This window comes from Arachis ipaensis, chromosome B07, assembly GCF_000816755.2.
Source record: "Arachis ipaensis cultivar K30076 chromosome B07, Araip1.1, whole genome shotgun sequence".
NCBI lineage: Eukaryota > Viridiplantae > Streptophyta > Magnoliopsida > Fabales > Fabaceae > Arachis > Arachis ipaensis.
The window spans coordinates 87,647,763-87,659,767 of NC_029791.2; the positions used below are offsets into that span (position 1 = coordinate 87,647,763).

Here is a 12,005-nt window from a genome sequence, read left to right on the forward strand (position 1 = left end):
AGAGGGGCATTTTCTTAGCATCTCTTTATATCTCTCCCAGGCATCATAAAGAGATTCATTATCTCCTTGTTTAAAGCCTTGGATGTCCAGCCTTAGCTGTGTCATTTGTTTTGGAGGGAAGTATTAATTCAGGAATTTTTCTGACAGTTGTTTCCATGTCCTTATGCTAGCCTTAGATTGGTTATTTAACCACCTCTTAGCTTGGTCTTTTACAGCAGATGGAAATAGTAATAATCTGTAGACATCCTAATCTACTTCCTTATCATGTACTGTGTCAGCAATTTGTAAAAACTATGCCAGAAACTCTGTATGTTCTTCCTGTGGAAGACCGGAATACTAGCAACTTTGCTACACCATGATAATGAGATGAGGAATCAACTCAAAGCTACTGACTCCAATAGAGGGTATACAGATACTGCTCTCATATGAAGCAGTAGTGGGGTTAGCATATGACCCCAGAGTCCTTCTGGACTGCTCATTTCCACTTAGGTCCATGATGGAGAAAAGGGAATTGATATGAATTGTAATTAAAATATATTTTTATTTTTATTTTATAAAAAGAGAACGAATAAAGAAAAATGAAATAAAATAACTAGAAATTAAATATAGATTTCGAAAATTAAGAATAAAAAAATAAAAATTTTAAAATAGAAATTTGAATTTTTGAATGATATTTTCGAAAAAAAAAATAAAGGAAGAGAAAGTGGTTAGGAAGTTTTGAAAAAAATTGATTGAGAGGATATGATTGAAAAACAATTTAAACAGATTTGATTTTTTTTTTTTTAAATTGATGACTAAAATAATGCAAAATTTTCAAAAATTATGAGTGGAATGAGGAAAAGATATTTTTTTATTTTTTGAATCTTAATGAGGAAAGAGAAAAACAATGAAATAGCACAAGATTTAAAATTTTTAGATCTAATGCTCATTGTTTTCGAAAATCTTGGAGAGAAAACACCAAGGGACACCAAACTTAAAAATTTTAAGATCAAGACACAAGGAAAACTCAAGAACACCTTGAAGACTCACAAGAACAACAAGAACATGAAAAAAGAACACCAAACTTAAAATTTTTAGAAAATCACAATAAAATTTTCGAAAACTAAAGAAAAGCTAACAAGAAAACACCAAACTTAAAACTTGACACAAGATTTTCTCAAAGAAAAATTATTTTTGAAAAAGTTTTAAAAGGAAGATTCCCAATTACCAAGAACATAAACACAATGCTCTAGCCAATTGAGTTATAAATTTAAAGTGTTTTAATATTGTATTTAATAAATAAAATTTTCTTTGGAAACTGATATCTTGAAAAAGCACAAGAAAAACAAGAAAAGACACAGAACAAGAAAAACTAAAGATCAAACAAGGAAAATAAACAAGAACAACTTGAAGATCAAGAAGGAACAATGAACACTAATTCGAAAATTTTAAATGAAGATAAAAAAAAACATGCAATTGACACCAAACTTAAAGCATAAAACTAAACTCAAACAGAAAAACTCAATTATTAGTAAAAAAAAATAAAATTTCGAAAAAAAATTTTGAAAATGAAAATAAGGATTCTGAAATTTTAACAAGAATAATAATAAAAGACTCAAAGACAAAACACAGATTAATAAAGAAAAATAAAAAATTTTGAATGATTTTTGAAAAGAAAGTAAAAGACTCTGACCCAAAAGACAAAATCTTCCTAATCTAAGCAACAGGATGAACCGTCAGTTGTCCAAACTCGAACAATCCCCGGAAACGGTGCCAAAAACTTGGTGCACGAATTGTGAATCACACTTCTCACAACTCGTACCACTAACCAGCAAGTGCACTGGGTTGTCCAAGTAATACCTTACGTGAGTAAGGGTCGAATCCCACAGAGATTGTTGGTCTGAAGCAATCTATGGTTATCTTGTACTTCTTAGTCAGGATATTAATTATACTTATCAGTTTGAATTGCGAAAAATAAAAGAGCATGAAATAAATACTTGTTCTGCAGTAATGGAGAATATGTTGGAGTTTTGGAGATGCTTTGTCTTCTGAATCTCTGCTTTCCGCCTGTCTTCTTCTTCACGCACGCAAGGTTCCTCCTATGGCAAGCTGTATGTTGGAGGATCACCGTTGTCAATGGCTACCATCCGTCCTCTCAGTGAAAATGGTCCAGGTGCGCTGTCACCGCACGGCTAATCATCTGTTGGTTCTCACTCATGCTGGAATAGGATCTATTGGTCCTTTTGCGTCTGTTACTATGCCCAACCCTTGTGAGTTTGAAGCTTGTCACAGTTATCCAATCCCTGAATCCTACTCAGAATACCACAGACAAGGTTTAGACTTTTCAGATTCTCAAGAATGCTGCCAATGGGTTCTAGCTTATACCACGAAGATTCTGATTAAGAAATCTAAGAGATACTCATTCAATCGAAGGTAGAACGAAAGTGATTGTCAGGCACCCGTTCATAGGTTGAGGATGGTGATGAGTGTCATGAATCACCACATCCATCATCTTAAAATGCGAATGAACATCTTAGGTAGAAATAAGTGTGTTTGAATAGAAAACAGAAATAATTGCATTAATTCATCGAGACACAGCAGAGCTCCTCACCCCCAACAATGGAGTTTAGAGACTCATGCCATCAAAGAGTACAAAGTTCAGATCTAAAAATGTCATGAGATGCAAAATAATCCTCTAAAAGTTGTTTAAATACTAAACTAGTAACCTAGGCTTACAGAAAAATGAATAAGATATGATAGATAGTGCAGAAATTCACTTTTGGGGCCCACTTGGTGTGTGATGGGGCTGAGACTTGAGCTTTACACGTGCCTAGGCTGTTTCTGGAGTTAAACGCCAGGTTGTAACCTGTTTTGGGCGTTTAACTCCAACTTGTAACCTGTTTCTGGCGTTTAACGCCAGACCACAGCATGGAACTGGCATTGAACGCCAGTTTACGTCATCTATCCTTGAGCAAAGTATGGACTATTATATATTTCTGGAAAGCCCTAGATGTCTACTTTCCAACACAATTGGTAGCGTGCCAATTGGATTTCTGTAGCTCCAGAAAATCCATTCCGAGTGAAGAGAGGTCAGAATCCAACAACATCAGCAGTCCTTTTTCAGCCTGAATCAGATTTTTGCTCAGCTCCCTCAATTTCAGCCAAAAAATACATGAAATTATAGAAAAACACACAAACTCCTAGTAAAGTCTAGAAATATGAATTTTGCCTAGAAACTAATGAAAATATACTAAAAACTAACTAAAACATACTAAAAACTACATAAAATTAACCCCAAAAAGCGTATAAAATATCCGCTCATCAAGAAACTATGGAAAATCTTATATCGTTTTGAAGCCCCGGATATTAGCTTTCTAACGCAACTAGAATCGCATCATTTGAACCTCTGTAGCTCAAATTATGGTCGTTTAAGTGCGAAGAGGTCGGCTTAACAGCTTTTGCGATTCCTTCATTTCTTCATGAGTTCTCCATTTTTACATGCTTTTCTTTCATTCCCTTGATCCAATCTTTGCCTCCTAAATCTGAAATCACTTAACAAAGATATCAAGGTATCTAATGGAATCAAAGGTAAATCAAGATTAAACAATTAAGGACCTAAAAAGCATGTTTTCACTCTTAAGCACAATTAAAGGAGAATTTATAAAACCATTCTATTTCATTGGATAAATGGGAGAAAGGTTAACAAATCCCTCTAAATTCAACACAAGATAAACCCTAAATATGGGGTTTATCACACAGCATTTGAGTCTTGGCCGTGACCCTAAGCACTTTGTTTTCCAGTATTACCACCGGATACATAAATGCCACAGACACGTTAACTGGGTGAACCTTTTCAGATTGTGATTCAGCTTTGCTAGAATCCCCAGATAGAGGTGTCCAGAGTTCTTAAGGACACTCTTTTTACTTTGGATGGTTTGTGAGTGTGGTGGTTCATTGCTATGTTCAGGAGGTGGTTCATAGGTATATGATAGGGCTTGTTGGTAACCACAAGGGGGTCCACCATATCTATCATCTTGGTACACATCTCGGAATGGCTCTTGACCATAGTATACTGGTGGGTGTTGGTTGTCACAAAGAGGTCCACCATAACTATTGTCTTGGCATGCATTGTAGAATGGTCATTGTCCATGGTATTTTGGAAGGTGTTGTTGCCGAAAGGGTTGATCAGATCATCGTGGCTTCTTCCATCTTTGATTGTTTTGACCTTGATGCATGTTCCTGTTATAGCTTCCATTCCTTACAATAACATTAGAACCAAACTCAAAGCGATGGGGGTGAGAGCTCATAGTAGCTAATAAAAATTAAAAGCAAAAATAAAAACAAATAAACAAGCAAAAGAAAATATTTACAATAACCTATAATAAGGCACACAGTTGCAATTCCCCGGCAACGGCGCCATTTTGACGAACTGAATTTCTGCTGGTAAAGAATTTTATAAAAATAATCGCGTTGTAAGTATAATTTCTAAACCAACAGAGAATCCTTTCGTACAAAAGTTTGGTTGTCACAAGTAACAAAACCCAATAAAATTTATAACCGAAGTATTGAAACCTCGGATCGTATCTCAAGGAATTGTAGGGAAGTATGAATTATTATTGGTTATGGAAAAATGTGTGTTTTTGGGTTTTTTGAATTAAAGAACAAGTAAATTAAATGACGAGAAAAATAAATTAATAATTATAAAGACTCTTGGTAAGGTATGAGAACTGGAAATCCCATCCTAGTTATCCTTATCAGGTGTGATCAGAATTGTTTATCGCTCCCACTTAGTTAACCCTTACTAAATAAAAGAAAGTCAAATGGACCAATCAATTTGATCCTCAAGTCCTAGTCAACTCCTGTGGAAAGACTAGCTTTAGAGCGATCCAAATCAATCAGCGAGAATTCCAATTTTCAATCAACTGCTGAGTCTGATAACTCAAGTGTTACCAATTACTTAACCAAAACCAAAAGGAGAAAAATCTAAATTAAATTGAAAGCATCATAAATAGAATAAAACAATCATAAATCTGAAATACCTCAAATTATATTAAATAGAATATTCAAATCTAACATGGAAAGATTCATAAGCCAATTTGGCAATATAAGTAATTAACAAGTAAAAGCATTAGAGTAACTAAAAGTAGAAGAGAAACATAAAATTAAAGGAATATTGAACCTGGAATGGAGTAATAACCATAAAGTAAAAGAAATCCTAATTCTAAAACCTAAGAGAGAAGAGAGAGCCTCTCTCTCTCTAAAAACTACATCTAAAACCTAAAGTTGTGAATTGTGAATGTTGTATGAATTCTGTCTATTGATTCCCCCATTCTCTGGCTTACATTTTGTGTTTCTGGGCTTCGATTTGGGCCAAAAAGGGTCCAAAAATCGCTGGGGGGGACTTCTGCAATTTTCTGCACGTGGCGTCCGTCACGCGTGCGCGTGGGTCACGCGTTCGCGTCATTTGGAGTTTTTCCTTGTCACGCGTGTGCGTCAAACACGCGTACGCATCAGTTGTGTTCTGCTCTAGGCACGCGTCCGTATCGTCCACGCGTACGTGTCACTGCCATTTCACGCTAGGCACGCATCTGCGTCGTCCATGTGTGCGTGTCGCTGCCTTTTTCTTCAAAACTCCATTTTTGTGCTTTCCTTCCATTTTTGTATGTTTCTTTTCTGTCCTCACCATTCCTACTCTATGAAGCTTGAAAATACTTAACACACAAATCACGACATCGAATGGTAATAAAGGATAATTAAAAATAATATTTTTAAGGCATAGGAAACATGTTTTCACATATATCATGAAATAAGGAAGGAATAGTAAAACCATGCAATTCATATGAATAAGTGGGTGAAGAATTGATAAAAACACTTAATTGAGCACAAGATGAATCATAAAATAGGGGTTTATCAGTCACTGATCATCCTATTCACCATGTTGAAGAACGAGTATGCATCTTAGAAATAAATCAAACACGGATCGAAGAAGAAACAATAATACTTTTATTAATTCATAGAACTCAGCAGGGCTCCTCCCCTCAACCAAGGAGGTTTAGAAACTCATAGTGAAAGGAAAATACAATGAAAAACGTGTAAAGTGGCTGAAGATCCTTAACAAAGAGTGATCTTCTGCTATAAATACTAAACTAATGACTAGTAAGGGTAAAACAGTATTTTTGGTGCTAAAATCCACTACTGGGCCCACTTGGTGAGTGTTCGGGCTGAGCTTTGATGAGATCCACGTGCTATGAGGCCTCTAAGGCATTGAACGCTGGCTAGGGGTTCCTCTTTGGGTGTTTGGACGCTGGTCTCTTCTCCTTGGGCGCTGGACGCCTGGAACGGGGCAGGAGGCTGGCGTTGGACACCAGTTTTGGGCCTTCTAATCTGAAGCAAAGTATGAACTATTATACATTGCTGGAAAGCTCACAAAGTCAGATTTCCATAACCATTGCGAACACACCATTTGAGTATCTGTAGCTCCAGAAAAGCTCTTCGGAGTACAAGGAGGTTAAATCCGGATAACATCTGCAGTGCTTTTTCTGTCTCTGAATCAGAGTTTTGCTCCAGCTCCTCAATTTCAGCCAGAAATTACCTGAAATTGCACAAAAACATACATACTCAAAGTAAAATCCAAAAATATGAATTTAGCACTAAAACCTATAAAAACTTAATAAAAACTAAACAAAACATACTAAAAGCTATATGAAAACAATGCCAAAAAGCGTATAAAATATCCGCTCATCACAACACCAAACTTAAACTGTTGCTTGTCCCCAAGCAACTAAAAATATAGTAGGATAAAAATAAAATTAAGATACAATAAATTTCTAAGTTTCCAATGAAGCTCAGTTACAATTAGATGAGCGGGACTTAGTAGCTTTTTGCTTCTGAATAGTTTTGGCATCTCACTATCCATTGAAACTTAGAATGGTTGGCATCTTTAGGAACATAGAATCCAGATAATATTATTGACTCTCCTAGTTCATTTCTTTTTTATTCTTGAACACAGCTTTTTAGAGTCTTGGCCGTGACCCTAAGCACTTTGTTTTTCAGTATTACCACCAGATACATAAATGCCATAGACACTTTAACTGGGTGAACCTTTTCAGATAGTGATTCACCTTTGCTAGAATTCTCAGATAGAAGTGTCCAGAGTTCTTAAGCACACTCTTTTTACTTTAGATGGTTTGCGAGTGTGGTGGTTCATTGCTATGTTGAAGAAGTGGTTCATAGGTATATGATAGGGCTTGTTGGTAACCACAAGGGGGTCCACCATATCTATCATCTCGGTATACATCTCGGAATGGCTCTTGACCATAGTATACTGGTGGGTGTTGGGAAGCCCTGAGGGGGGCTCTGGGAGTTCAATTCCCTGATTTCATCCCTGCATTTTTTTTTAGATTCTTTTGTACTTTCTTTATTTCTTTCTGCACTTTTCTTTCATTATAATTTGAATTGAGCTATGAACAACTAAACCCCTTTCATTGAGTTAGGGAGCTCTATTGTAATTCAATGGATCAATAATAGTTTTCATCTTCTTCTTCTATCTTTCTCTTGATTTTGTTAGAAAGCTTTCGATCTTAATTCAATTGGATAGTTGTCTTGATAGAGAAGCTATTCATAATTGGGTTTTCTCTGATCCTTGAGAGAGGGATGAGAAAATCATGCTAGAAATGCTTTCTCATATTGTATTAGATTGGGGGTTGGATGGATATTGTGACATTTAATCCTACTAATACTTTGATCTATGAATTTTTGTGGTATAATCAGTGACCGAACTTCTTCTCTTCTCATGAGCAACTAAATCAAGACATTGGGCAATTGTTCAAGTTTAGAGAGATTGGTGAGCCAAGACATTGGAATCTAACCATCTAAGATTTCAAGCAAAGTCAATGAATACATTGATTGAGGAAGAGATGAAAATGATTTGATCCAGAGAGTTCAATATCTCCTAAAACCCAGTGAATCCCCTATTCTGATCTCACCCATTGTTTTTACATTCTGCTGCTTAATTTGATGCTCAATCCCCAGTTCCTTTTAATTTTTGTTAATTACATTATGTCATTTACCATTCTTGCTCTTTAAGTTTCCCGCCAATTTACATTCTACAATCCCAATTTCAATTCTGATTCAGTTCAACTAGAACAATTCTCCAATTAACATTGATCAACCAACCAATCCTTGTGGGATTCGAGCTCACTCTATAGTAAGTTTTTACTTGTCGACAATTCGGTGTACTTGCCGGTAGGAAATTATTGAGAGATAGTTTTTAGGGCATCACCAGCTCCCCTGGCTGGTTGGGCGTTGAACGCCCAGTGAGGGGTTCCTCACTGGTGTTCATCCCCAGAATGCCTGCCTATTTGGGCGTTGAACACCCAGCCAGTGCTCCCTGGATGGCGTTCAATGCCAGCTGTATTGCCAGAATGGGTGTTGAACGCCCAGTGAGGGGCTCCTCATCGACGTTGAATGCCAGGCTTGCTGCTAGACTGGGTGTTGAACGCCCAGTGATATATTCTTCACTAGCATTCAACGCCACCCCATTCTCTCCAGATCCGGCCTTTGCCTCAGTGATAAGGGCCAGACACTTCTGTGTCTCTGAGGAGAGTGTTAGGGTGTCTCTGTAGTTTTTGAGGAAGGTTCCTCTGAAAGACTGCATTGCACTCCTTAGTAATAACTACTGTCTCTACTTCCCTCCAATCCCTCTTATTGTTCAGCATTTCCTTCATGAACTTAGCATATGAAGGCATTTGTTCAAGAGCCTCTGCAAAGGAGATTTTGATCTCCAGCTTTTTAAAAACTTCTAAGAATTTAGCAAATTGCCTATCCTTTTCTACTTTCTGGAGTCTTTGAGGGTATGGTAACTTGGCCTTGTACTCATCAAACTTGATTGATGAAGGCCAAGTACCTTGTGTTTTGGAAGGAGGGTTACTAGATTGCTTAGGAAGGTTGTTATCAGTATGTGACTGGCCTCCCTGGCATGGGCGTTCAACGTCCATATTGCTGCCCCCTTCCTGGCGTTCAACGCCAGGGCTACTATTCCCTTTTGGGCGTTCAACGCCTTTGATGTTGTCCTCAATTGGGCGTTCAATGCCAGAAATGGATACCCTTTCTTGGCGTTGAACGCCAATGACATTCCTCTTTGGGCATTCAATGCCCTTAGAGACATCTTGGACATCAGTCTGATGTTCCTTTGTTAGCTTTTCTTTCTTGTTGTACTGAGGTTGGGTGTTTAAGAATTTTCTACTCCTCAGTTGAATAGCCTGGCATTCCTCTTTTATCTGCTTAGATAACTGCTACCTTGTTTGACTTAGTTGGGCTTCTACATTCCTGTTAGAAGCCTAAGTTTCTCACAAAGCCTCTTGTAGTTATAGTAGTTGCTGGACAAGGGCGTGCAGTTGCTGAGTCAATGGGCCATCCTATTCTGGAGGGTTAGGTTCAGTAGAAATAGCCTTAACCTCTCCTTTTATAGAGGTCTCAATAGATGAATACAGATGCTGATTAGTGGCAACTATCTCAGTAAGCTATTGAGCCTCTCCAATGGTCTTTCTCATATGTATGAAACCACCAACAGAGTAGTTCAAAGACATTCTAGACATGTTTGAAAGTCCATAATGGAAGATGTCTAACTGTACCCATTCTGAAAACATTTCAATGGGGCATTTTCTTAGCATCCTCCTATACCTCTCCCAGGCCTCATAAAGAGATTTTTTATCTCCTTGTTTGAAGCCTTGGAAGTCTAGTCTCAGCTGGGTCATCTTTCATGGAGGGAAGTATTGGCTTAAAAACTTGTCTACTAACTGTTTCCAAATTTTCAAGCTAGATCTGGGCTGCTTATCCAACCACCTCTTTGCTTGGTCCTTTACAGCAAAAGGAAAAAGCAATAATCTGTAGACATCTTGGTCTACTCCCTCATTGTGTACTGTGTCAACAATCTTTAAGAAATCTGCCAGGAATTTGGTAGGTTCTTCTTGAAAAAGCCCAGAATACTGGTAGTTTTGCTGCACTAGATTAATAAGATGAAGGTTGAGTTCAAAGCTACTTGCTCTGATGTGAGGTATGTGATGAATGGATTTTTGGGTGGTAAAGAATTCACAATAAATCTTTGTTACCAGTATAGTTTCTAAACCGACAAAGAATCATTTCATACAAAAATTTGTTTGTCACTAAAGCAAACCCAAATTAAAATAATAACCGAAGTATTCAAACCTCGGGTCATCTCTCAAGGAATTGCAGGGAAGTGTTCTTGTTATCGGTTATGAATTTTCTGAGAATTTATGTGGTGAAGATTGTAAAAATAAATGATTATAAATTAAAGCAATGAAAATTAACAAGAGATTTTATGTAATTAAAATAAAAAGCCTTGGCTAGGAGAAGATTAATTGAAAGTTCTATCCTTGTTGGATTTCTCAAGATTAATAGTAATAGGTTGTTGTTTCTACTTAGTTAACCCTTACCAAATAAAGGAAAGTCAAGTAGGGAGCCAACTTCTATTCACAAGTCCTAATCCTCTCCCTTGGGAAGGATTAGCGTTAGTGGCCAGAGAGCCAGCCAACAACTTCCAATCAAAATTAACTCTTGAGTCTCCCAACTCAAGGGTCTCCTATTAAATATTAATCAACTCCAAAGCCAAGTCGAAAGTCTACTCCATTGACATGGATGCCAATTTCGCATACATGTAAAGGGAGTAGAGAGAAGACATGATAATTGGACTCAATTGAAAATAATCAAGAAATAATGAAATTAAATAGAAAAGTATCTTTGCATTAATTAAATGCAAAATTGAAGGTATCCATATAACTCTAAACAAAGTAAATGGGGAATAAAAAGAGTAAAGGAATAGGAAACAAACAAGAATGATAAATACTTCAACGGAGGTAGTAACTCTTTCCAATATCCAACTCAAAAGCATAAAACTAGGAATCCTAAAACCTAGAGAGAGGAGAGAGCCTTTCTCTCTAGAAACTACATCTAAAACCTAAATTGCGAATAATGAAAAGTGTCCCCTAATTTTGCTCCACTCCCAGCCTCTAATCTGTGTTTTTCGGGCTTGAAACTGGGCCAAAAATAACCCAGAAATCGCCCCCAGCGATTTTTGATACGCTGAAATTTCGCACAATCCATGCGTACGCGTGATGCATGCGTGCACATCGCCTATCTTTGGGGAAAATATAGCAAATTATATATTATTTTAAAGCCTCGGATGTTAGCTTTCCAACGCAACTAGAACCGCCTCATTTGGACCTCTGTAGCTCAAGTTATGGTCAGTTAAGTACGAAGAGGTCAAGTTGGACAGCTTAGCAATTCCTTCAATTTCTTGTATTCCTTCCACTTTTCCATGCTTCCTTTCCATCCTCTAAGCCATTCCTGCCCTATAAACCCTGAAATCACTTAACACACATATCAAGGCATCGAATGGTAATAAGAGAGGTTAATAATTAGCAATTTTAAGGCCAAAGAAGCATATTTTCAATCATAGCACAAAATTAGGAAGGAAAATGTAAAACATGCAAATTATATGAATAAGTGTGAGTTTAGTGGATAAAATCCACTCAATTAAGTACAAAATGTACCACGAAATAGTGGTACATCAAATCTCCCAACACTTAAATATTAGCATGTCCTCATGCTAAGCTCAAGAGAAGCTATAAGAGAGTGAAGAGGAATGGTAAAACTTATGAAATGCAACCTATCTATATGAATGCAACTAAATGCAAAGATACTTTTACCTACTTGGTTAAAAGTAAACAAATTCTCCAAGATAAACATAAACTAGATTCTGCTAATTCAAATCACATAATAAGGGACAAATAAACTTGTAAGAAGATAGCTCATGAAAGCAGGGAACATAGAATCAAGCATTGAACCCTCACTGGTAATGTATATGCACTCTAATCGCTCAAGTGTCTAGGGTTAATCACTCTACTCTTCTCTAGTCATGCTTTCTAAAACTGTGTTCTTCATCTAACCAATCAACAAATATTTAATGTACACAGGCAAATATCATGAGTTCTTTTCAAGGTTGTAAT

The 12,005-nt window shown here is 36.9% G+C and overlaps 1 long non-coding RNA gene across 1 annotated transcript; it reads left to right on the plus strand.

The window, feature by feature from the left end:
- LOC110264673 lies at positions 1,647-10,979 on the plus strand. Its single transcript, XR_002350848.1, has 3 exons — positions 1,647-1,657; positions 3,184-3,187; positions 10,886-10,979. It is a non-coding gene; the product is annotated as an uncharacterized LOC110264673 (long non-coding RNA).